Source organism: Rattus norvegicus, chromosome 9 (assembly GCF_036323735.1).
Source record: "Rattus norvegicus strain BN/NHsdMcwi chromosome 9, GRCr8, whole genome shotgun sequence".
NCBI lineage: Eukaryota > Metazoa > Chordata > Mammalia > Rodentia > Muridae > Rattus > Rattus norvegicus.
The window spans coordinates 100,318,216-100,344,870 of record NC_086027.1 but is presented as its reverse complement, the minus strand read 5'-3'; positions in this window follow the sequence as shown (position 1 = coordinate 100,344,870).

The following is a 26,655-nucleotide window of genomic DNA, read 5'->3' as shown; positions in this document are numbered from 1 at the left end:
CCACCCATAGACGTTCATGATGGTCAGGGAGAAAGGAGGGAGGCTTCGAGGAGGGAAGATCATGGGCTGACCCTGCAAGTGCTCCCACCTGCCACTTAGGAAAGCCTCCCTCCAAAGTACATGAAAGACAGACAGACACTGGAGCTCTGGAGGATCCAAGGAAGTAAGCCACTATCTACATGTAGGGTCAGAGGTGAGCTTAGTACTGGGGTGAGCTAGGGGGAAAGTCTTTGGTTCTTAACCTCAGACCAAGAAATTCTGTTTCTTCATTTTTCTGAAGAACAAAAGGTCTTGTGCAGACACCCAGGGTGCCATCTTAGAAATGTACAGAAATTATTACTACACTCAAGTGAACATAGAAGTTCTCTTTTGAACAGTTAAGTACTGTTTTCAGGTTCCCTCAGGCAATGGAGAAGTGGCCTTGGAGGAGGAGGAAGGACCGCCATGGAGGGTGTTGGGTTGTTGGGCTCAGTCAGAGGGCTGGGCTGACCTTTCCCTTGCATCCTTATAGCAACTCAGTAGAAGACATTGACAGGCACCTGCTGAGACCTGAGCTGGCTTGAGGTCCTGCGCATCAAGGGTGGAGCAAATGTCTGCTTCTCTGACATTGAACGACAGAGACCCTTGCAAAAACCGAAGAGTGGATATAGTTTTAAAAAGTTAGCAAATGAGATACTCTCGACAACCAGGCTTGCTTCCACCCCCAGGTTTCCTTCAGATCTTTCTTTGGCTCCTGCTACAGCTCATCTGAGTGAAATGGTGAAAGCCAGCAGCCAGCCAGCGTGGGAACCAAAGATAGGCACCCTCCACCGCTTTCATGTTGGGGTCATGTACTGGGTAAACAATCTTTTCCAGGAGGTGGAAGAGAAGTTGGCTGGCTGGGGGGCTGGAGCAAAGTGTGTCATTTAGACACACATTCCAAGGAGGGTCCCTGGCCTCCTTCACAGTGCCCGGAGCGGGAGCCTGGCAAAGGTGGGTCAGCTCTTGGTGGGCCCCTTGCCCTCTCAGCAGAGAAAGTATGCAATGGAGTTACAGGGAGCCCCACTTTTGGGGTTCAGACTGGAAGGACTGAGTGTGTGGGGGCAGGAGAAGCTCATCCTGGGAAAAAGATTGCTTCACCCACCCAGATCCCCTCATTAGACACGTCTGAGCAGAGGCTGGTGAGCGGCAGATGAAGCTGTGATATGGCTGTGGGCTGACGCGCTGCCAGGAATGGAGGCCAAGCCGGAGAGGCACTCCTGACTGGGGAAGCTTGATTGGAGAGCAGCTCACTGGCCTCCCTTTAAGGAAAGACATTTTCCCCCAATGTGAGTCCAAGAAAGGAGATGTCAGAAGGTGGGGGGAGGGGGGGGAGGGACAACAACTTGGGGAGAAGTCTCTGGTAACTGTATGGAGTGGGAATGGACTGCAGTGTGTGTGTGTGTGTGTGTGTGTGTGTGTGTGTGTGTGTGTGTGTGTGTGTGTGTGTGTGTTTCCTGCCTTTGGAGTCAGGCCTGCTTGGCAAGGCCAGCCTGTCCCATTCTCACGTTGGAAACGGTCTTGGTAGCTCACCTTGTGTCTCACCTAGGAGCTCCTATGGTGAGTCAAACACTCACAGACAGAGCTAGAAGCCCTTGCCATGGCCATCCCCAGGAGGTTAGATGTAGTTGTCTTGGGTTTGCAAAGGCACCTGTGGCACTTGACAAGCATCTTAGGACACATGACCAACTCTTGCCGTTTCCACAGGCCTGGAGGTTCACACAGACGAGGCTATGGGAGCATGAGAAGGAGCCCACCATGAAAGTGAAGAGCAGAACTCTGGGCCAGGAAAATAAACACAGTGCACAGAGCTGCTGCCCCAGCCCCCCAGCAGCTAGACAGTGAGGGGTGGGGACTGTTGAATGTGCCCTTCAAGGATGGGTCCAGGTACTAAGACTGGAGGAGTCACAGGAGCACGGTGGTCACCCTGATGGTCCCTCACAGAGTTCTGAGGAGTGACTGCCTGTAGAGACGACCGACAGGGCAGCAGAGCTCGCCACAGCTGAGGACAGCACACGGGACACCCAGCTTCAGCTACAGTGTAGGGACTGCTCAACAACCACCTTGGAACTCCCAGGCCTTGACTCACCCTGAGGTCCCTGATCTGAGGTGCTGTCATCGTAAGTGTCATGGAGGAAAGAAGCTCATTTCCACTTCTGAATCATGTGCTAGAAACTCCAAAGCCAGGCTCCAGGAGCCCAGGGAGCCCTGGGTGCCTCTGGCAGGGCGAGGGTGCCAGACGTCACAAGCAGCTTCCAGCAGTTTCCAGGCTACTGAGCCAAAGGATGAAGAAGCAGGGCCCTGTTTCCAGTGAGGCCACCTCAGTGTGGCCTTCTCTCAGGATGCTGCTGCAGGGAGCACAGTGGCATCAGCCACTCAGAGTGACTCTGTAAGAGGAGGAAGAGGAAGGGTGGATGAAGCCCTCCCAGGATCAGCTCCATGTTCCAGAGAGCACCTAGCTCAATGGTGGCTCAATTGGACAAATCCTTCGGTGTTTTCAGTCAGACCAGAGCACTCACTGGACCTGAGCAGCTCACACTGAGCAGCTCAGCCACCGCCTATCAACCCACATGGCCTGAGCAGAGCTGACTGTCACTCAGATGCACTGGTGCCTCACCATGTCTATACCCAGACTTCCCACCCTGGCAGCAGCCGACCTCTGGTAAGCAGATTGGGATCCTGTTCCATGGGCAGAGGATTCTCTTGGCAAAATGTTTAGCTTGAAGGTCTAACCACCTCTGTAACCAAACCCTCTTATTACTGCCCTGCAGTCAAAGTCCCCCTTTACACACCACACACACACACACACACACACACACACACACACACACACGAGACGGACAGACAGACAGACAGACAGACAGACAGATCCACAGGAGTAGGCTCTCCCCCAAGGACTCAAGTTAAATGCTATCATGGCTTCTGTTATTTTGGAGGTCTTGCACAGACTCTCTGTTCCTTGAGCTGGACTTTTATTCCCTGAAGGAGAAGGTCTTAAGAAGCACATGGCATTTCGCCCCAGTATCCAAGCCCAGAGCCATACAGAGTAAGCACGTTTGACAAGATAGGTATGTCACCTCTGGCAGAAGTGACCAGGAGGCTGAGTGGAGCATCAGGAGGACCTGATTCCTTGTCCCCAAGCCATCGCCAAGCAGTAACTATCAGAAATCACAAAGAACAGTGGGCAGGGGTAGGTGGCTGAGGACTATACACAAGTCTGAGTCAAGTGCCCTGGAACAGACCGGTCTGTGTGACTCGTGTCTCAGCTGCCTCTCTGCCCCCACAGAAATCACAGCTAGTTATCTGGGTGAGGTCTGTGGCCACACCAGATACCCTATGACCTGGCTTCCAGAGGGTGTGGCCACAGAGTGGAGATGGTTTGAGAGAAGCCCAGAATGCTACAGACAACGGAGGTGAAGGAGTGTGCATGCTGTTCAGAATAGAGCAGAAGGCCACAGCCACCTTCTTGGTGAGCTGGACACCACAAAGAGACAGCCAGGACTGTAAGAAACAATGAAATTCGAGTTTTCTCTGAACCCTGCTGCTTAAGCCTCTATAAATATTGGTAAATTGCCTTTGTTCTGAATCTGATGCCATTCTAATAAAGCATAAAATACAGTGGTTACTCAAGCACAAACCCTGGCCAAAAATTGCATGTGCCTGGCTTTAATTGGAATGACCAGACCAGTTTGTCTTGATGTCTTCTGTTCCACGTTTGTTCCAGGCCCTGGTGTCAGGGGGAAGAAAAAGGAAGAAGAAAGATCAGAGAGACTATGGGGAGAAGAAGAGGACAAGAGGAGGAGAAGGAGAAGGAGGGGGAGGAGGAGGAGGAAGAAGAAGGGGAAGAGGAGGAAGAGGAGGAGAGAAAAGAGAAGATTGAATGAAAGAAGAGAGAATGAGGATGGGGAGGCAGAAGAGGAGGGGACAATGATGAGGAAGAACTCGGAGATGACAGGGTGACAATAAAGTGACCATGACTATGGCTGGGGCCAGAAAGCCCAGTGACAAGCACAAGGCAAGAGATAGAGGTGTGCAGGCTGCTTGTGTGCAGGGAGGAGATGCCACAGCAGGATGTCTGTCAACTGACATTCCACTAGCCCTCAACTGACCTTTACCTACTTGCCTTGATACCACACTGGATGCAGCCACCCAAGAAGAAGGTAAGGGAGAACAACGTCGAAGAGAGATGGCTAAACCCTGAGACAAAAATCAAAATACTAAATACAAGGAAATCAAAAAGGCAGTACACTTTTCAGAGAATGGGAATCCTGAGCTCAGTCTGAGAGGCAGCTTCACAGAACCCAGTCAAATACAAAGGAGAATCCACAGCATTAAGTGACAAATGGTAGAGGTTCCAGGGTGTGGCTCATGTGCAGAGCCTGCTTCATGCCTGATACCCTGGGTTCAAACCTTAATACCACAAAAAATATGTATAAGAAATAAAGAGTTAATATGTAGATTAAACCCAACCTAAATACCAAACCATAGTCAAACTTTCTGTGAATTCTACTTATAGGGTAGAATTAATTTTATTCCATTTTTTTTAGTAAAGAAATTGTATAGCAAAAACTGGAGAGGAAGAAGGAAACATACTCAAATTATTCCATAGACGCAAAAACTGATCAGTCAAGAACTAGAAGCTTTAATGATTCGTGTGACGGAAATAACCAAAAAGACATTCAAAGCATAGTATGATCAATTCGGAAGTTAAAAAGGAAGGTGAGTTGGAGGAAAAGAAGACTAAGTTTGTTCTTTGGGGCAAAGAGGGACTAAACGCAAGCTAGAATTTTAACGAGGAAGCAGAGATGTCTTCGTCAGAGTTTCCTGCGCAAACATCGTGACCAAGAAGCAAGTCGGGGAGGAAAGGGTTTATTCAGCTTACACTTCCACATGGCTGTTCATCACCAAAGGAAGTCAGGACTGGAACTCACACAGGTCAGGAAGCAGGAGCTGATGCAGAGGCCATGGAGGGGTGTTACTTACTGGCTTGCTCCTCCTGGCTTGCTCAGCTTGCTTTCTTATAGAACCGAGGACCACCAGTCCAGGGATGGCACCACCCACAATGGGCCCTCCCACCCTTGATCACTAATTGAGAAAATGCCTTACAGCTGGATCTCATGGAGGCCTTTCCTCAACTGAGGCTCCTTTCTCTGTGATAGCTCCAGCTTGTGTCAAGCTGACACACAAAACCGATCGGTACAAGAGGCATTGCTGTAGACAATGAAGTTTTGACTAACTCACAGAGACAGATATCAGAGAGCGCACACAAACGGAGCACAGCTAACAAGCAAGATGAGGCGACAGAAGTGGAAGCTGTACGTAGGGTCATGTTGGATTTCTCTGAGATAAATGCCCAAGAACGCACATGCTGGTTCTATGGTCGTGTTCAGTATAAGAGGGAAATGCCAACCAGTGTCTTCCCGGGTGCCTGCGCCATTTCACAGTCTCACCGGCAGTGTGCGATCCAGCCCACCCACCTCTGTGCCAGCATTCGCTTTGCTGACCCTTTTACTCTAGTTTCTCTGTGCATTTCACACATCCAGTGGCATTGAGCATCTTATTTTATGAGCTCATTCGCATATTCAGTGTTGTTTCTTGGCCCAGTTTCTAGATGGAGTTTTCAAACACTGTCAAGTTTTACGGTCCCTTTGGCCTGTAGTCTCCCTTCAGGTGTGGTTAGAATGAGTTTCCATTCAGACCTATTGCTGTATCTCTGCAGAGGGGACGTTTATAACTTTGATAGTTCCCAGCGTGTCAAATTTCCCCCTTGCTTTTGATGGCAAACCTGAGGGTTTTTTTTTTTCCTGTCATCAAACCTAAACATTTCCTACTAATTCCCCATGAGGAGTTTTGCACTTCTCATTTCATATTTGAGCCAACATCCACTGTGCATTGGTTCTGTGCAGGTGTGGGCTGAGGTCAGTTTTTCTGCCCACCTAGCACCGTATGTAATCATCTGTGATATTTTTTAATCACAAATTCAAATTGTTAAATGTCTTTTTTCAGAGAAATTCAGATTTTTTAAATTTCATCTTGATTGAGTTTGAAAGTGTTTTTGAGGGGGAATTGGAAATTGTTTTATTTCTTCCATATTGTCAAATTTGCATCTGTAGGGTTGGTGGTGGTGCCTCCTTTCCTCCAGTAGTCAGTGTTGATCGTCAGCCTGACAGGATCAAGAGTCACCAAAGAGATAAGCCCTTGAGCACTCTTGTGAGGGGTTATCTAGATTAGGATAGACCCACTAGAAGTGATATGTTTTTCTGGATTTGGGTCCTGGACTAAATAAAAAGAAAGCAAGCTTGTGCCAGTATTCACTGCTCTGTTTCCTGAGTGCAGGAGCACCGTGAGCAGCCACCTCAAGCTCTGTCTCATGCCTTCCCTGCCATGGTGGGCAGCCTCAAGCATCCTTCATCTGCTGTTACAGAGTATTTTATCTGTCAACAACATGGACAGTAACCGAGGTGACTGTGGTGGGTTATTTGAGCCTTTTATCTTTATATTTGAATTGGTTTTGCTGGAAATGTATCACTTGTTCAAAATTTTGGAGAATCTGATATTAATTTTCTCTACAGCTTCCTTCTACAACTTCATTGGTCTGTGTGTGTGAGAGCTCATGTGAGGTCACGAGCATCCAAGTAAGCCAGAGGAGGATGGCAGTTGTCCCCACTTGTCACTTTCCATTTTATTCCCCTGAGACTGGGTCTCACACAAAACCCGGAGCCATGCTGGTGGCCGGCCAGCTCCAGCAATTCCTCCTGTTTCCATCCTCCGGGAAGCTGAAGTTGCAGGTGTGTGCAACTATGCCGTTTTCATGGGCTGTTCTGTCCTGCACATTGTGCGAATGGACACTTGCTGATGGCATTTGTGGCTGAGGTTTCCACACCCTCCATCTAATGCTGACAGGGGAGCTTGTGGTGGTTCCAACCATGATTGCCAGCTTTCTACTTTTCCGTTGTCTAGCAGTTTTCCTTCATGTTCCTCAAGCACTCGGTAGGGCTTTATGCCTTCATGGTGGGGCAGCCCTTCCATCATCTGACTCTAGTCTTCTGCGATGTGAAATCTGACCTTTGCTCAACATTCGCAGACTGATTCCGGCTTTCCCTAAACAACGAATGTCTGCGTGACTACATCTTCCTCAGCTCTCATCTCTACATGCTCACTTTAGAGTCCATCCTGGCCAGTGGCTGCTTCTCTTGGCATCGGCTTCTCACCAAACATGGGCCTTTTCCAGTCACCATTTTTTGGGATATTTCTTCAGGCCTTCTGGCCCACATGTGAGACAAGCAGCACAGCAGTACACGGATGTCTCAGGCTTCTGTCTTTGAGGCCATTCTCTTTCTCCCTACTGTTCAGATAGGTTGACGCAGACCTGCTCTGAACTCCCTCAGGCTGGTGCTGCCCTCCTCTCGGCCCACAGCACATGCAGGGAAGTTCTTACTGTTCTCCATGTCCTTTCATCCCGTGACTCCCGTGGCTGTTCGCTTGTAACTTCTATGGCTCTGATGAGTTTCTGTAAGTTCGTTTGTGGAAGCACTTCTTTGACTCCTGTCTTCAAATCTCTCTGGAATAATCCCAGTGTCAGAGTCAGGTTGATGCCTGTCAAGGGTATTCTCACACTGAAGTTGTGGTTGCTGTGTTGCTGACTGACAAGAGGTTTCCCTCTGTCAATTTGTGCTCTGGACAAGTTGAACATCTGGCTAGGGGACTAAGATGCTCTCTAACCTTTGGAGGTAGTGTCCCTTCTTGGATGGCTGAGGATGGAAGTGACTCCCTGATAGACTGCATGTGAGGGTGATGGCTGAGCAGCCTCTGGCTGGGATGCATTCAAGGACCATGGTACATGCAGCTTCCACCTGTGCCCCCCAGCAGAAGTGCAGCTCTGACCTCCCCTCATATCCCCGGGCAAGAAGTCAGGTGGATGCTCAACCCTGCGTAATACATTCCCGACTCCATTGCCTCTAAGCAGGGATTCAGAACAGCTGCCAGGGGAGGTGGGCAGGGACTGCGCACATTGCTTTGTCGTTGTTGGGCAGAGAAAAAGCTCAGCTTCACCTGAATTCTGGAATCCCTGTGGTACAGGAAGGACAAGGCCCCACATGCTCTTACTCCCACTGTGCAGGCCTAGGCTTCCTAAATCACATGAACACGAACCCCAACCCACACTACCTGTTCAGTGGTAAGACGTGAAAGGGTGGTGTCCCAGCTGACCACCAGAGCCCACTAATGCTGCCTGAAGAAGGTAAGGTCTCAAGCTCTGGGCAAAAGATGGGATTCCCCACTCCAACGATTCCTCTCATCCCACACACCTTACACACAGGCTGACATGCCCTACACCCACACATACCACCCAGCACACCACATACACCTACACAGTCCACACCACATACCACAACACTGGCCCATCTGGGGAAAGAACAGAATTTCCATTCCCCAGTGAGGTGAAGAGACAGAAGTTGGCCAAGTGGGCAGGCTATGGAGGGACGAACGGTGGCAGGAGAGGGGGAGGACAAAAGGGAGCACTGACCAAAAAGGCTGACAAGGGTGGGCAGAAAACAGCTTAAAAGTTGGGGTGGGATGGCCAGGCCCTGGAGGAAAGGCCGGGTCATCTATTATGCTCTGAAAAGGTCAAGTGAGCAGCTCCATACTGTGGGGCAGTCATCTGAGGAGGCCTTGAGCAGAATAAAAATAATCCACTAGAAAGTTATTCTAATGGACAAGATAAATTCTTGTGCATTAGCTAGAGTTAAATGGGACAGGAGTGAGCTGATTTTTTTCCTCTCACTGGAACCTTGGTGGAGGGGACAGACCTCAGAGTACTCACATACAGGGCCACTTGGAGGCAAATATTCCTGTGTTGTTCCCCCTCCACAGACAGTGAGTCCGTGTGATGATCTGGCATGCAGGATAGTCACTTTATCAGCCTGAGCTGTCTGGAAGGTGACTTCCCCTGTGCAATCTTAGGGCTTCCCTAGCTCATGAAGACTATGTTAGTTCCATTCTTAATGCTGAGGCCAAACTCCCGACAAGAAAAAAAGTTTATTTGGCTCAAGGTTAGATCCATCCTGGTGGGGAAGCTGTAGTATGTGAGTGGGCCTAGTCGCATCATCTGACAGGTGAGGTCACTCATTTTCATTGCCACTGACAGAGACACAGGAGGGACAGGGAGCTGGCCCAGGCTATAAACTCAAGGCCCACCCCATATCCAGAGACATACTTGCTTTATCTATACACCAAGTCCTCTGTCCTCAGGCCTAGACCCTAGTGTTTCCTAGAAGTGCCCAGCCATCACGCTATAGCTGATGAATGGTTTTCTAGCACAGAGTTCAGGTGTCGCCGCCTGCAGGAAGTCTGCCAGAACTCCCAGACTGTGGCTCACCCAGGAGAGTAGCAGGATTAGCTGGGGGTGCCCAGAGAACTTGGAGAGGAGATGTTTCAGAGTGATCTCAGCTTGAGAAGAAAGCTCTGCAGAGTTTGGGCAACTCCATTTCCCTACAGAGCCATTCTCTCGCTCCTGACATGTGCCTGGTCACTGATGTGAGTAGTGCAAGATTGTCGACAAGACAGGGTCAGGGTGGGGGTCAGCACAACACTCAGTCACCCATGATGGTCGCCCTCTGGAACACTTCACCCTGACAAGAGAGCCCTTTTTCAGCTCTCAGTTGGTCCCCACTGGCAGAAGAAAACAGGCCCTTTTCATTGCACAGGGTCTTTGGAAGGATCAGATTCATAATGTTGACAAGATGAATGGGGAGAAGACAAGAAGAAGAACCGGGGACATGGCATTGCTCTCAGCTGAGGGCCAGAGATCCAGGCCAGCTGATGCTGTGGCCCATTACCAGTGCCCTGTGCACAGTGCTCATGGGATGGGGGTGGGGCTTCCCTGTAGGCTTGTTTAACAGAAGCTTTTGATCATGAACTTCTCTGGAAGCTAGGCCAGAAATGACAAGTGTTTTCTCGGAATTCACTCCACAACCATTGCCCTTGGTGACTGACCATGTAGAGGTATGGAGACCCCATCTATAATTGAAAACCAAGAAAGGCACACCCCATACCTCAGGCTCCCATAGGACAAGGACGATGGAGAGATTGGCCTCTGAACTAGGAGACACCTTTTCCTGCCTGCTCTCCACCAGAGATTACTACTTACCCAAGAGTGTTCTTTCTCAGTAAGCCCCCTCTATAATGTGACCCGCCTCAGCCTGTACCTATAAATGCAACCTCAGCTTCTGAACCCAGAGTCAGAGGGAGCTGAAAGTGACCTTTAGGGACACTTCCAAACCTCAGCTGGGAGATAAACTCCCAGACAGATAAACAATGCTGGGGTTTACTATCCCAGCCTCACCAAACACGGGAACCATTTCTGGTTCCTCAGGGCTGAACACATTCCAGCAACAAGTCCAGAGTGCAGGGACAGGGGCTGGCTTTGCATACCAGTTTACCCTAGACCTGAAAGTGCAGAAGCAGACTGCCAGCTCCCATAGAGACCTCGTGCCCATGGATATTATGCAGTGGATGCACTCAGGTGGAATCTCAGGGCTGTGTCCCAGCTCTAGCAGGACCCTCACACTCCTGGACCATCTTAACACAGCCTGCTCCTAACCGAGGCATCTCTTTCCCAACCCGCGGGGATGTGGGTAGCGAGAAGAGACTAAGGAAAGCTGAAAAGGATGTCATGTCAAAACGTCAACTTTAAAACCTTCAGGTGGTCGAGGAGCCATGAGTCAGGAAGTGTAGCAATATGGAATCTGAAAGAGGGAGGAAAATGAGCTTTCTCCAGAGCATACCCAGCTGAGGTCCCTGTTGTACCACAGAGGTTACAGAGCAGAAATTGCACAGGCCACAGGACACACAGATTCCAGGCTCTGTGTGAAATAGCAATGAAATATCCGTGTCCTCACGGTAAGGAAGCCAAGTTCCACACGCATGCACAGGCATAGTCAGGATCCCACTGTAAGGTGGTCAGACACACAGCTAAACTCTGGGCTCCCTCTGTGTGCTAAATGTGGTCCGTGTGTGGTCCACAGTAGAGGGTCTTTCCCTTGGTAGCTGGAGGCAGGGGCTGAAGATGGCCAAGGATCCCTACAATATTGACTAGGACACCAAGGAAGGGCTCTGACACTTTCTTCACCCCCTTGTGCCCAATGCTGCTTGTCCCCATGCTCACATGTCACAGACAACCCATGTGACCCACCAAAATTCCTGCTTCTAGTTTAGGTCCTGTTAAGTGGTTTGGCCAACCCCCAGGCAGATAAACAATGCCTGGGTTTACTACCCCAGCCTCACCCAGCATGGGAACCATTTCGGGTTCCTCAGGGCTGAGCACACTCTAGCAACAAGCCTCTCCCTCCCAGCCACCAGCAATTTATCTCCAAGGCTCAACGCTGTTTAGACAGCGGCTCTGAACCACGACATTTGCAGGCAAATGCTTAGCTGTGTGTTTCTTTGTTTAATCTTCTTTGCTTCTGACTCTGCTGCTTTTGTCTTTTTGGTGTACCTTGTAATCACTCTGATTACAGCTCTGCACGAAGTTTCCATGCGAGCTCTCTTCCGACATTTACGGGTAAAAATGTAATCGCTTCATCTGACTGAAAGGGGCACCAGTGACTTTTCTAGGCATTTTGAATTCTGGGAGGGTATATATTGGGGACCCTAGAGCCGATGGCTTGCCCACTCCAACCAGGCAGTACCTGGTGCATAGGAAGGGGGCCCTGTGAAGGCAGAAGGTCAGGAGAAGCATCCTTATTCTTGGTCGTTAATTCTGGCCTCATGCCTGTGTCTCTAAGCAACTGGTCACCCAAGGAAACTGTTCATTTTTCCCTCAACAACTTAGAGTGGCGGTTCTCATGGGCTTGAGTAGGTCTCCAGATGTAGAAAAGCCACTGAAACAAGACCAGAGGCAACAAAACCAGAGGCAAGTCATTCAGTAGACACTGGATAGGATGGGAGTTACTGGTCCCCATAGGAACTCTGACCATTCTCCCAATGTCCCACAAAGTCTTTCTCCTTCCCTCTCCCTCTCCTCCCTCCTACCCCTCCCTCTTCCTTTCCCTCCCTCCCTCCCCCTCTGTGTGTGTGTGTGTGTGTGCACACACGTGCTCGCACTCGTGTGAGTGTGCACGTATGCATGTGTTTCTAGGCACAAAGGAAGGATAAAGACAGACAGCCTAAACCAGGTGAGCTTCAGGAAGAGTAAGGGCTACAGGTCCCACAGTTATAACTTCTGTGACTATGGTCACCTCAGAAGCTTCAGGCCTCACCCGTCCCTGAGGGTACATGCTTGCTGGTGTTTCTTGACCAGTTTTGGTGTTGTAGTTGACTATCTTTACCGCTCTTGGGAAGGCGCAGTGCCAGGAAGGCACAGGGTCAGCTATCTTTTTGTTGCAAGCCTATTAACTTGAAACAGCACACATGTTATGCCGGTTACCGAGGGTCAGAAGTCACAGTTTTTAGCTTTAGGCGACAATTAAGACCTATCGTCTCATGACTGGGGGAGGACTTGCTTCCCTACAGGATGAGCAGACAGGCACGTCAGTCAGCATGAAGGGGTGAGCTGGAGCATGCTTGCTGCACGCTTCACCAAAAGACAAGGGCCACCAAGGCCACACAACCATGTGCTGCACTCCTCAGAGACCATGGCTATAACTCAGCCTGGAGACCACAGGCAATGCCATGGAAGAGTGGACTCAACAGGCATGATGAGTGAACTTCAGACCCAGACAAGGTCTCAGGGGCAAGAGGATGTGGTGAACATCCTTGGGATGGCAGATGGTTCCTAAGGATCCGATTCCCATTCTGAGGAAGGACAGAGTAGAAGAGCCTGAGGCTTTGGGTAGCAGGGGGTGGGGGAGGGGCCTGGGTCCTCTGCTGCTGCTGTGTATGTGTGAAGAGTCTATGAGTTAAACCTAGAACACAGCACTGCAGAAATGGTGCCTCAGTTTCCCATTGTTACAAAACACAATTCCTTAAACCCAGCAGCTTAGGACAGCAGTTACATGGTCAGGATTGACTAAATCTGGTTTGGGGTCCCTTAGGACTCTACCAATCTATAGCTCAGGGCTGCTAATATCCGAAGACTGGAGTGGACAGGAGAAGTCACCTCATGGTCTTAGTCCCCTAATTGTGAAGCAGACTCCCCAAGAGTCCAGGCAGTTGAGAGGGCACCAGACTTGAAATTCACCTTGCCACCTACCATCTAATGGCAGAAATTATACCCCAGCAGTGGAGGCACCAGAATAGGACTAGAGAGGTTTCCGAAGGTTATGCTTGCCAAGTGGCAGGACCTCAGGCACCACACTAAGGGCCAACAGTCACAGACCATGACCTGTGAGATCTGTCAGGAGAAACCAAGTCAGTGTTCACAAAACAACAAGCAGTAAATTAGCATCCTTTACTCCAGGCTTAGGTGTCATTCAAACAACTCTCCCAGGAATCAAGGATATAGACATAAACTCCACACCCACCATAGCAAGGAGGTGGGATATCTGGTAGGAGGTGGGAGTTGATCCAGAAGAAAACTAACCAATATCCTTGGTCATGAGGGTGGAAGCCATGGAGGGTCACATGGCCTTTTCCCCCAGCTGCAGGCTGCAAACAGAAGGACAGGCCAGCCCTCTCAGCTCTGGGGCCTGGTTCTAAGCCTGAGCTCCAGCCTATCCACCCACCTGACTCTGGAGGTGAGCTGGAGACACCTGCCTCCCGGTGACCAGACCCAGCTACATTTGTATATTAAAGGGCCAGAAAGTCTGCCTAGAAAGAAGAGAGGGCATTTGATGTGTCTATGGAGTAAGCTCATCTGGGCAGAGGGAGGTGGTCATTGGAACAAAGAACCAACCAGCAGGAAGCCTTGGGTCTGAAGCAGAGAGGATGGTAAAGTTACAGTGGTCAAAGGCAGGAGCCCACCACCAGGTAGCCCCACCCTTCTTTCTTACAGGAAATGCAGCCCTGGATGCAGGGCCCTATGGGTGGGGTAGGAATAACAATCCAGGAAAGACAGCTTCACCTTAAAATTGAGTTTGGTCCCTACACAGTTGCCACAGGCTTCTGCCAGAAGGCACATCTTCAGGCAGGAAAGGTATCACCAGATACAGCCAAAGACGTGGCTTTAAGCTAGGAACCTCTCCTCTGCCCCAGATGAAGGTTGTGACCAAAGCCTCAGCTCAGTTTGCAATGTGAACCATCCTACCCTCAATGAAGGAAACTGGGAAGGGGTGGTATGTCAAGCCAGAGGCCTAGCTAACACTGCAGAGAGACAAACAGAAAGGAGTGACTCCCCATGGTGTCAAGAGCGTCTTTTATAATGTGATATATGCCAGACTTCACAATATGTATCACTGTTGTGGTAATGGGACAATTACAATTCTCTCGCTCTCCGTAACAGGTCTCATTAAACCTAAGCAAACATTTGGTACTTAGGGGCGCTGCATTACAAATCTAATTAAGACTCCATAAAATGAAATAATTCAAGTTTGCAGTCAGCCGTCCCATTATCTCGCACATATATGATTGCTGCTTTATTAAACAACAACAAAGACAGACAAGCTCCAAATGGATCCATCCGTTTGTTTAGGAGTTGGCAAAACAATGCAAGACTCAATCACTCCCAACAAAGGCTCACGTCCTCGAAAGGCTGTCAGCTGCGCTTAGCATGCTCTGGGCCAACAGCGTCCACAGGCACCATCGAGGAGGCCTGCTGAGACTGGCCCCTCCTCCCTGCTCTGCAGTTTGGGGTTCTGAAGACAGGAGAAAGTGGAGGGGGGCTTTAGAGTGGGATCACTCTAGGACTCATCGGCTCCACAGGTAGCTGAACCCTGTCATAGAGGTCAGCTTGAGGCTAAAACCTGAGCAAGGAGAAATGAGTGTCATCACGGTCCAAAGGGTGACTTTAGCAGAGAAGGGTGACTTTAGCAGAATGAGCACCCAGCACTGGCACTTTGGCAAAAGTTCTCTCCTCGACAAGTCACTATGGCTTACAGGGCTCCATCTTGCCACCCAAAGGACAGGAACAGTCCTTCCCACTTCAGCCCTAGGCCCCTGCTGGGAACCAGATGATACTCACTACATTAACAAAACAAAGTATTTGAAACCGGAAGTCAACACTAAGTTGAATCGGATTGGCCCCTAGTCCTCTTCAAAATGTAGGCAGAGATCAATCATCTTCCATTGTATTTTGGTCAAAGCACCCGGAAGTGTTTCCCTTTCGAGCCTGAGCCTGTGATAGTACTGCACTACTTTTACACACCTGATGCTTCTTGACCCAAGCGAGCAGCCCTCTCCTTGGTGAGTCCTGTTGGAGAGGCTGCCTAAGCGTGGGCGCTGTTTTGCTGTCATCTTCCGGGAGAAAAGGATGGATTTCCTTTACTATGAACAGGCAAGGCCCATCCCCTCTCCAGTCTGTGTCATAGCTGCCATGACAGTGTGCCTGTCCTTCACAGGCACAGCTTCCTCCATCCCCAGCGATGGGAGCTGTCCTCAGAACGGCTCTTCTTCGCAGTGGGATTTTGGGAAGTAAGGATGGGGGCTTAGGCAAACTCTAGACACTTGACAGCCCATGCCCTGCTGTGCAGGCTCATCAAGTTATGCATCCAGTGCTCACAGTCATTTATAACCCAGACCCAGGCCCAGCAAGCAACATGGGAGGGCTCCTGGCATGGCAAGCACTGGGTCTCATTCTGAAGCTGGTCTCTGCGCCCAGTTTGCGGGCTCTGGAAACCATCGAGCTACTCACTAGGAGTCTCAACTGGAGCCTCTCAACGCATTTCAAAATGTATAAACGAATCGGGGTGTTGACACTCTAAATAGCAAGAGAGAGCTTCAGCGAACGCACTCCTCCTAAAGGACCCTCCCGGTCTGCTGGGAATAGGGCACACTCCAGGTCAAAGGTCATTGGATCAGGCTAACCATCATCCTTCATACAGCCTCCGGTATCCACTCTGACTGATGTAAGAAACAGTTAATGAAACATGGTTAGCAGTTTACAGCATTCCTGAGGGAGATGTGGGTGAAGGTCTGAGTGTCCCAAGTAGGGATCATAAAGATAAAGACAGCTAGTGGAGATGCCCGCCTCACCACGCCAAGGAGAGCCCTGAAGGTTGGGTCCTGACTTCCTGGGAGCATCCCTACTGCTGCTGGTACCTGGACTCAAGAGCTCAGCCAAGAAAGGAACTGGAGGTCCCATTCAGGGCTGCCAGGCAGAACATCCCCATGCATAAAACTTCCACAGTTTTGCCTCATATCTTTCACCAATCTTGGGGGAAGCCAGGTCACACTCTGAGGTCATCTAGGAGATGGGGTCTTAGGATACACAGGTGGCAGTAGTTTGGCAGAGCTGCTCAGAAGAGACTAGAAGGTAAAGAACATGGCTGTGGCACTCTCAAGTTCTCTGTCAGTGAATGAGATGGGAGAGAGGGAAGGGGAAAGGGAGGGAGAGAGGGAGGGAGAGAGGGAGGGGGAGAGGGAGGGAAAGGGAGGGGGAGGAGAGGGGAGAGGAAAGGAGGGGGAGGAGATAGGAGAGAGGGAAGGGGAAAGGAAGGGAGAGGGAGCTGCTGCTGCTGCTGCTGCTGCTGCTGCTGCTGCTGCTGCTGCTGCTGGCTTCCCTCTTCTCCTTTCTCCATCCAGGCCCCAGCCTATGGAGTGGTGTTCCCCACATCCAAGCCGGGTCTCCCCACTTAGTACATCTGCTCTGGAAACATTTCAGACACACCCTGATCTGCCCTCTACTAATCTCCTAGACACTGCTCAGTCCAACCACCTTGACAATCCAAATAAACCTTGGGAGACAGCATGTCACGCCAAATAAGAAGCCACGCAATAGAAAAACACTTTTTACATTTTTAGGTAAAATATATGTTGTGTATATTTTTAAACCGTGTCTACTCGGTATAACTGTCAGAGCTCTAATTTGACTATGAATAACTTTCCCCAACAAGGTTTCCAGTGCCAGCATTGCTTGGTGCCAGCTTCCTAGATACATGGAGCGTCTTGGAATAACAGGGCTCAACTCTCTTTGGTTCTCAGCTGACCAGGCTCTGCTTGGATTCACAAGAACATAATGTCTCTTCTGGCTTTTCTGGGCACACTTTCTGAGTGGCCTGAGGCAAGCCTTTCTCTCTCCTCCTTTGTTTGATGGTGGCAACATATGACATGACATCACTCTCTCAGCTGTCTTAAATTAATCCCCCCTCTGCCTCAGCAGAGGAAAAGATGAAGCGTGACTCAGTGAGAAGAAACCCTGTGTGAAGCTCGATTTTTAAAAACACCATTCTGTTATTTTTGAAATGTGTTAGAAACGCACATGAGAGAGAAAGGGCAGAGCCCTTTTAAGAAGCCAAGCTTGAGAGAAGAGGGTGGGGAACAGTGAGGTGTGGGGAGGAAGACCGCAGGGGAAGACCACTGTCAATGGAGCAGAGCTTGGTCACCCGTGGATCGCCGCCACTGGGACTCAGAGGAAACTTCATAAGCAGGGAAAAAGAAACACAGAGTAGTTTTTCCTATGTCCCCAGTCTGACCCAAGAACACAAATAGCTTGCTGTAGAGTAGCCTCCTGGGTAGTAGAGCTTGCACCCTTGTGCCATAGTGATCTCCTGCTGTGCCAACTTTCAGCGGCTGTGGCCCCATGCTGGGATAGCCTGGCAGCTTGCACATCCTTCAGAGGAGCTGGTGTTTTTTATGAGATTGTGGGTACTCCCATAATCCCTTTGTACAGCCAGGGAAGTCAATCAAACAAAATAAAGGAATTAGTCAATTATTTTTAAATCCCCTTTCGTAGATACTGGGGGAAATTTATGAGTTTTTAACACTTGAAGTTGTTTAGCCTTAACACGTGTGACACCTTTCTGAGAATGAGAAAATGGAGGCTGGTGAAATGGCTCAATAGGTAAAACAAAACAAAACAAAACAAAACAAAACAAAACAAAACAAACCTTGCCTCAAAGCCTGACAATCTGAGCTCAATCCTCGGAGTCCATATGGCAGAAAGAGAGAAACGACTCCCAAAACTTGTTCTCTAAAGCATACAATAAATTAATAAGTAAAGAATTAAGTAAGTCAATAAATAAATTAATAAAATGTGAGAAGTCTTTTAAAAAAAGAAATGCGGGGCTGGGGAGATTGCTCAGTGGTTAAGAACACCGACTGCTGTTCCAGAGGTCCTGAGTTCAATTTCTCTGATGTGTCTAAAGAGAGTGACAGTGTACTCACTACATGAAATAAATATTTTTTAAAAAGTTGCTTCTCTTCCCTCCCTTCCCCTCCCCCATACATTCCTTCACTTTAAAAGAAAGGAAGAGGAGGAGGAGGGAGAGGAGGAGGAGGAGGAGAAATAGGAGGAAGAGGGGGAGGAGGAGGAGGAGGAATGAAAGAAAATGGAATTTGGTCAAATAGTGGACTGTTGCCCTGTAGGAGGAATGAGTCAGCAAACCCTGACCAGTGGCTCACAGTGGCCCACCCATGGGCAACAGTTGCTTCTGCACATGCTAACTCCTAAAGCCTGCCTGACACTCAGAGACAAATTATGACAGAGCTCATGACCAGAACACCAATCAGATGGTGTCAACTACATGGAGAGTGGTCATGGGGCAATGGATCCTGGGTGGAGATTATAAAGACTTGCCCAGTACCTTTATTAAACAAGTCTGTTTTTGCCACTTGCCTGACTCCTTGAGTCTTTGTTGTTGACTCTGCGCCTTCTTGCCCCTGCCCCTAAGGGTCTTGGTCAGGGTCACAAGCAACATTGCCCCATGGTGTGTGTTGGGGCAACATATAGAACCATGCTATATCTGATTGCAAAATCTATACTGCACATGCAGGGAAGACTGGATAGCATCATACTGTCATTTTATTTAAATCTTGCATCTATTTCTCTCCCTCAAATTGTTGTACAAATGGGTTGCTTTGTTGATGTTTCAATAAAATGCATAAAGTATGAAATGCTCCCCGACCACAGGTTTTGAATAATTACACCCAAGTGGTGGTGCTACTTAGTGAGGCTGTGGAAGATTTAGGTGATACCTACCTAGTAGAAGTAGTTCTTAGTGGTAGGCCTTTAATGAATTAGAACCCCTGATTCCTGTTTCACTTTCTGCTTTCTGATCTGCCAGCATGTGAACTGCCATGCCATATGTTCATTCCTGCTGGCATTGGCTGGAGATGTCTACCAAGGATTCCTCCTCACAGTGGACTGAAATATTATGAAAGCATGATCCAAGATAAATCTTTCCTCCCAGTAATTGCTTCTGACAGATATTCTATTATAAAAATACCTAATGTAAAAGTTAATACCAGGAGTGGGGTTGTTGATGTTACTAAATTAGATTGTGCTATTTTTTAATCTTTTAAGTTTATTTGCTGTAAGAATTTGGAACACTCTGAAGTCATGGGCTAGAGAAATCTTACAATGTTATATGCACAGTTGAATGGCCTGCTCTCTTGAGCATTCAAAAGACCAGAATCCTGAAAGAAATGCAGAAAGTGAAGATCAGATTCACGATGTCTCAGAGTGGGATAGGACTATATTTAGAATTGGATGAGAGTCCTTTCAAGTTACCTTCTGGCAAAGAATTTACTCATAACTGTTTTCTCATATTCTGAAAATACTAGAAAGACTGAATTTGAAATGATGGGACAGTTATTTTGGATGATACATTTTCAGAACAGCTTAAATTCAGGATGTGACATGATTATTAATGTTTGCTTTTAGTAAAATATATAGTGAGAATTGGGCACAAAAGTAAAGCAGAGCAGTGTGAGAATCTGTGCAGTTTGACCAAGAAAAGGAAATGTTAATACTGCAGATAAAACGATTGTGAGTAAAGTGGTTGGGATTGTTAAAAAGATTAAAACTTTTTAAAAAAGAACCCATGCAGTGTGGTGATAGGAAGGCGCTTGAAAGTGAAATCTCATCCATCAAAGGCTCCAGGATATTTTGAAGCTCATTCCCTTAGAAAGAAAGAAGGAAGAGGGAAAGAGAGAGGGAGAGGGAGGGGGAGGGGAGATGGAGGTGGGGAGAGAACAACAGACTACTTTTATAGACTACTTTCTCAGTTCGGGCATACAGAGACTCAAGGGCCACTGACTCCAGGTCAAAGGTCTTTGCTACTTCTCAGGCAAGCAAGTTTTTCACATGGTGCTCATTTGGCAGGCATACAGAACACACAAATTATGGTGTCATGGAGACTTGCACCAAGATTTTAGGAGAAAGCCTGAAAGTCCAGGCAATGAATAAGATTCCCTTCAGAAAGCCTCTGACAGGCTAAAAAAACTGTAAGGACTCATCCTAAGCTGCAAAGGAAACTCCAGAGTGTTGGAGATGCCAGGAATGGAATCTACCAAGAAAAGTTGTAGGCCCCAAATAGAGTCAGCCCAAGAAAGAGGCCATATCTACTTCAGAAGGCAACACCATAAACATGAGGCTACTCAAACCACTTAGAATTCTGAGAATGCCACCATGTGTTCTGGATTTAATGATTGTCAAACTGGGTTTTGGTCTTGCTTTGGTTCATTCTTTCCTTTTATCCTCGCAATGCAGAGTAGCTCCACTATGAGATGGTAGTAAGCCTTTAGGGGCCATGAGAGGAATGCTGTGGTTTGAATCTGTCCCATAGACCCTGAATGCTTCTTCCCCAGGGGTTGGTGATAGTTCAGGTTCTGGAGCCTTTAGGAAGTGAGTCCTTGCTGGTGAAAGTTGATCCACCTTTGAAGGTTCTATCCTGGCCCTACCTTTTCTCTGCTTTCTGGACTGCTGTCATCACAGCTTTCCTCTGTTGTGAACTGAGATGCTCTGTCATGCCTTGACCGTGGTAGACTGAAATCTCCTCCTGAAACCATGATCCAGACTAAGACTTTCCTCACATAAGTTGTTTCTGTCAGGCATTTTGCTACAGAAATGGAGAAGTAAGTTCTATGGAAAATAACCCAACAGGGCATGGTGGCACACACCTTATATCCCAGCGCTTAGGTGGATCTTTGTGAGTTTGAGGCCACCCTGGTCCACATAATGAATTCGAGGACATATAGTGCCACAGAGAATGGAGAGAGAGAGAGAGAGAGAGAGAGAGAGAGAGAGAGAGAGAGAGAGGAGGAAGAGGAGGAGGTGGGGGAGAAGAAGGAGATGGAGATGGAAATGGAGATTGAGAAGGAAAAGGAACCTCCTGTTAAACTTCCTTCGGAATTGATCCCATCTGGAAAGCTATGGTCCAAGGGACCCCTTGCACCACTTTAGGCATTGGTGGGGGCGAGTATGCAAATTAAGATCACAAGGGATCGTAGGTTGTCTTCCAAAGCTTTGTCAGTGTAGCAATGTGGGTTCTGGATCACCTCTATGGGAAGACCTAACAACAGGTAACAAGTCTGGCTCAGGGTAGAGTTAGTTGCCCTGCATCTCCTGTTGTGCCTCACCCAGGGCCTGCACCACCTCATCTTACTTCTAAGAAACACAATCTATGGCTCTCAGTACTTTCTCTCTCTCTCTCTCTCTCTCTCTCTCTCTCTCTCTCTCTCTCTCTCTCTCTCTCTGACCTCCTGCTTGTATTATGAGAAAATCAGTGTGAACCTCGGGCCACTGGCAGAATCTGGAATCATCTTTCCTATCAAGACACCCAGCTTAATCCCATCTGTAAGGCTCTTTCTCCGTGTGAGTCTCTGGTAGACTGAGCCTTGTCCGGGATGGCAGACTTGGGGAAATATCTGCTTTGTGGTTGATGCAAGATGAGTGGATGGGTCCAGCTGCCTCTGAGTGGCAATAAAATTTTAGCTACGGAGTTTCTCCAGTCCTAGGACATAGAGATGGCCAGCATATGAGCCTATTTCTCAGGAGCCTGACTTGAATGAAAAGCTCAATAGTGGAGAAGAAGGAGGTAGGATAAGGCCCCAAGAGTAAGCAGCATTCCTCCATGGCTCTGCTTCAGTTCCTGCCTCCACATTCCTGCCCTGACTTCCTGCCCTGACTGACTACGATTAGGACATGAAAGCTAAATAAACCCTTTCCTCCTGAAGTCACTTTTGGTCACAGTGCTTTGTCACAGCAATAGGAAGCAGACCAAGATGCCAGAGGAGGCCAGCATGGGCAGAAAGGAGGTGATGTAAGACCGGAAAGTCAAGCGCAGATTCCCAGTCACCTTTAAGATTCTGGTGCATGAACAGGCATGCGGTCACTATCCATAGTGCAATCCCTCTCTTCGCCTCTCTGCACCTGCTGCTCATGAGAAGTTCAAGGCCAGGGCAGAAGGTGTGGGAACCCAGGCTTCCGCACAGTGCTGTGCAAACAAACCTGCTGGACACATGAACAGGTGGATCCTGACTTCAGAAGCCCGTGGCCAGCCTGGCATTGGCTATCACCCCTCTGACTCAGCCTTGGATCTATCCACTGCCACTACCCAGGCCCAAGTGAGCCTCCGTCTTCAGAGGTTCCTACAACAATCTGCAAGTAGGCTTCATGGATCCAGCTCACCTTTCTGTTGTGCCTGTGATGGAGCCACCCACCTTATTCCACAAAACCAGCAGCCTCCCCCCCCCCCCGTCCACAGGCCTTCAAACCCACCAGCCTAGAGTCTTCAGTCTGTGCACTGATCTTGGCAGATGTCCCAAGATGTCCTCTGTGGCCAAACCTCCTGGCGAGTCCCCCCACCCCAGCCATGTCACCAAGCCCCCGCAGCAACCCTGCAACCTCTGTTTCATACCTCTCTCTCAGAGCCCAGAGTCCCTGTCTAGATGTGGACCTGGCACGGCCTGCCTAGGAACTCTTCCGCACACTTTTGAAGACCTCTCCCTCTTCTGCAGCCAGGTCTGCACTGTGCAGAGTCACACCTTCCCTTCTGTGCACTGTTCACTGTGCATCGTACCCAGGCCTTGGATGCAAGATTCCACCTGCCCCTCCTCCCCCCCAGGGGAGGTCCCTGTTTCTACAAGTTTTGAGATAGTCCTGAACACCCACAGGCCAGAGGGAATGGCTCAATGTGATGGGCCCACTAAACCTGGCCTGTTCCTAGCTAGATACCTGGCCAATCACTACAGTGAGTCACCTTCCTACGGGAAGCTGCTAGATGACTGCGCTTGCTTGTTTGCTAGCTTGCTTGCCTGCTTGAGCTGATAGCCCTGCTGTGTATTATGAACCAAGCAAGCCTGGATCTGGCTGTCTGTGTCTCATAATAATCTTGGGACAGGGTGCTATTATCCCTGGGCAATCCCATCATCACCATGACATTAAACACTATCCGCACACAGAACCCCTGTCCTTCTTCCCCTGGGTCTCCCCCAGACTCGCCAGCTGATTTCATCCAACCCTTCCTCTAACTGCTGTCTCCAGTCTTCACGGTCTCCAGCTCTGCTCAGTGGGCAGTGCCATACTACTCTGAACTGAACCCGGAGTGTCTTCAGTCCGGGTCTGCTTACATGTCTACGCAGTTTCAGCAACCCTGGGTCTTCCCTAAAAGTATACCCAGGCCCTTCTGCCTGTCTGCCTCATCTCTACCTCTGTTCCCCTCATCCATTCAGCAACACTGACCCTGGTTCAAATCCATCATCCCCTCCACAGAGAGCCTCTCCGAATGTATTCAAAGTAGGCCCCAAAGCCTCACCATGGCCCATGGAACCCAGCATGAACAGGGACACAAGAACCTTCCTGTCTTTACAAGATTCCTGCCTCTGGAACGGACATCTAACCAAGCATCCTTCGTGCAAGCCCTTCCCACATCGAGTTTTAGAGGAGGCAGTATCTACAGATACGCAGGGTACCTTCCACATTGTGTACCTTCTTAGTCCTGCTGAGAGCTCCTCTGGGTAGCAGGCAGGCATCCCTGGGAATTTGTCTTCTACAACAAGCACAAAAGACCTCTGAAAGCCAGGATCTGTGGCACTCACTGCAGTGGCCAATACCTACCTCATCGCAGTTCATAGAGTTGAAGGAAAAGCAAGAATCAATTTCTGTTTGTCAGATGAAGAGAGGAATACAAAAAGACCAATTATTCAAAGTCACACAGCAGATGAGTGGGAGACTCCAGCCCAGCCTGAACCTTGCCTACCTCTGTTAGTAACTTGTCCATTACAGACCACATGGAGTGACCCTCCTGCATGAGTCTATGAAAGCTTTGTCCTTAGGCAGCATGAGATGGATCCAAAAGCCAAGATGTCACTGTGGCTGTGATGTGGACTGTGGGCAAAGAAAGCAGGAAGGCTGTGACAAAGAGGCCTACTAGCTGTGAGGTGTGCACAGGGAGGGGTTCAGCAGGAACACGGGGACAAGCGAACCGTGCAAAGGTATAGATAGGTCAGGAGGACCATAGTTCAGGGGTGAACATGTTCACCTTCGTGTGTATGCATGAGTATGTGTATCTTGCTTGTCTTACGTGTGTATATGCATATTTGTATGTGTATATTGTATATTTCTGTGCACTTACCTAGTTTGTATACATTTCTATATGTTTGCAGATATATGTGTATTATATACATATATTGCTTGTGTGTGGGGGAAGTATGGGCACGTGGTATGTATCTATGTTTGTGTATATCTATGTGACTATAAGTATATAAAGTGCGCATAAATTTGCACATGTATACGCACACAAACATTGGCTGTGCGTATATGTGTCTGATATGTGCATGAGTTTGTGTGAATGCGTATGCATCTATGTATACGTGTTATATGTGCGTGAGTTGTGTGAAAGTGTATATGTTCTTAGGTATGTGTCTGTGCATATGTAGGAAGTGTATGTCTTTCTGCAGCCCGTGGAGGTTAAGGGTGAAGTAAGGTATGTTCAGCCTGCAGAAGCCTACAGTTTTACATGGTCCATGGAACCTGCAGCATACATGACCTCTGGAGAAAGGCCTCTTTAACTAGTGTCTGAGATCCTCCGTGGTCTTGTGTGGATGATGCTGTTAGAGTTTCTAGGATCTGGAAGTGGGGATGCTTTCAAATGTCACAGAAAGGTCAGAGCAGGTAGCAAGAATCAGATCCGAAGATCCATGGCCATCTTGAGTCTGAGGTGAAAATGACAATAATTGCCTGTGAAGAGCACAACTGGGCCCTGGGGGCCCAGTCACAACCTCAGCCTCGCCATCACCCTTCTCAGATTCCTGAGAGCCTGAAGCTCTCAGGCACAGGAGGCAGTTGGCTTTCAGTGACACAGGAGTGATTCATGGAGTCCAAGGGGGTCAGCTTATGCTGAGGGAGCACCACAGATCTCTGCCTCCTCTTCCTCCTCATGATCAGGAAGCGCAGGGAAGTGGGAACAACTTCCTGGGGGCCAGAGGGCAGAGGAGAGATCACCTCAGCTGACATCTGCACCTGAAAGGCAAACTCAGTAGGGACATGCTCTCCTGGACTTCAGGAGCTCAATTAACACAGACACAAAGCAATGCTTATACGTGCTTGGGTGTGTATGCACACATGTACACACATGCACACACACACATGCATGCACATATACCAGCAATGCTTTGTCACACTTGTGTCCTTCATGTATTCACACTGTACTCACTCTCACTCTCTCACATACTCACATTTGTATAAACACCTGAGGTCCCTGGCTGATTTCCAGTGAGTCTTCCCAGCCACCCTGCAGAACCACGTCAGAACCCAGGGCATAAATATTACCAACCTCCTTTCTCTACCTCAGAGGGGAAAAGAAGTAAGAAGGTGCCCTTCTGACTGGCCCTGAGGCTGGGAAATCTATTCCTCACAGGGGTAGCGGGGAGACGGGGTCAGTGTTAGCGGAGCTAGGGTGATCAGGATTTCTGCAGACTCAGCTCTGACTGGATTGCCCAGTTAAACCCATAGGTTGTCTTTGTCTCTGTACCTGACATGCACCAGGGAATGCTGAGAATTTAGCTCTCTTCACAAGGCTCTGGGCAGCCTTAAGGCAAACTCAGTAAACCCAGAAATCCCTACTTCCCCTGGAGCAAACAATATGAGGACATGTTAAGGCCCCAGTCAGGCCCAGACATCAGTGTTCCACACAGGCCTGGTTGGGAAATCAAATTCAACATGTTGCCAACCATACAGAGACCCCAAAACTCTTGGGAGGAGACTCAGACTAGAACCAGGAGGCAAATTTCAAATACCTCCAAAGAGAGCGCTAGTGAGGGGTCAAAGCCAGCGTTCTCGAAGACTTGATCTTTTGAAGAGGACGGAGCCAGGTCCCAGGTCGGTGAGCCATGTAGCTGTTACGCTTTGTTCTTAAAGGTGTGATCAATCGCCTGTGGTCACAACAGGTGGATCCTGAGAGGGTGAACTGCAGGAAATGACTGGGGGATGGAGACCTCAGGTGACTTACAGTGCAGTGAGCACTCTAAAAACAGTCTGGGAGACAGGCTTCAAAGAGACAGCTCATTTAATGAGGGGGGGGTGGAATAAAGGCTATTTAAACCAATGTGGGGTAAATGCACATCATTGACCGGTGCTAGGAAGCTGGAAATGCCTCATTTGCATAAAGATGAATTCCAGGTGCTGCTGGACATGACCTTATAAGGGGAGAAGAAATTTAACCTGGTTACTGGCTACAGTGACCTCCTCTGGCAGGCAGAGGTGGGGGCACAGAGCTAAAGCCCTGGGATGCACAGGCCAGGGGTAGGAAGAGAGAAGCAATCCTATTCCTGCCAATGTTAGGATGAGAATTCTCAGGTTTGGACACGTCTTGGCCCCACTGTTGC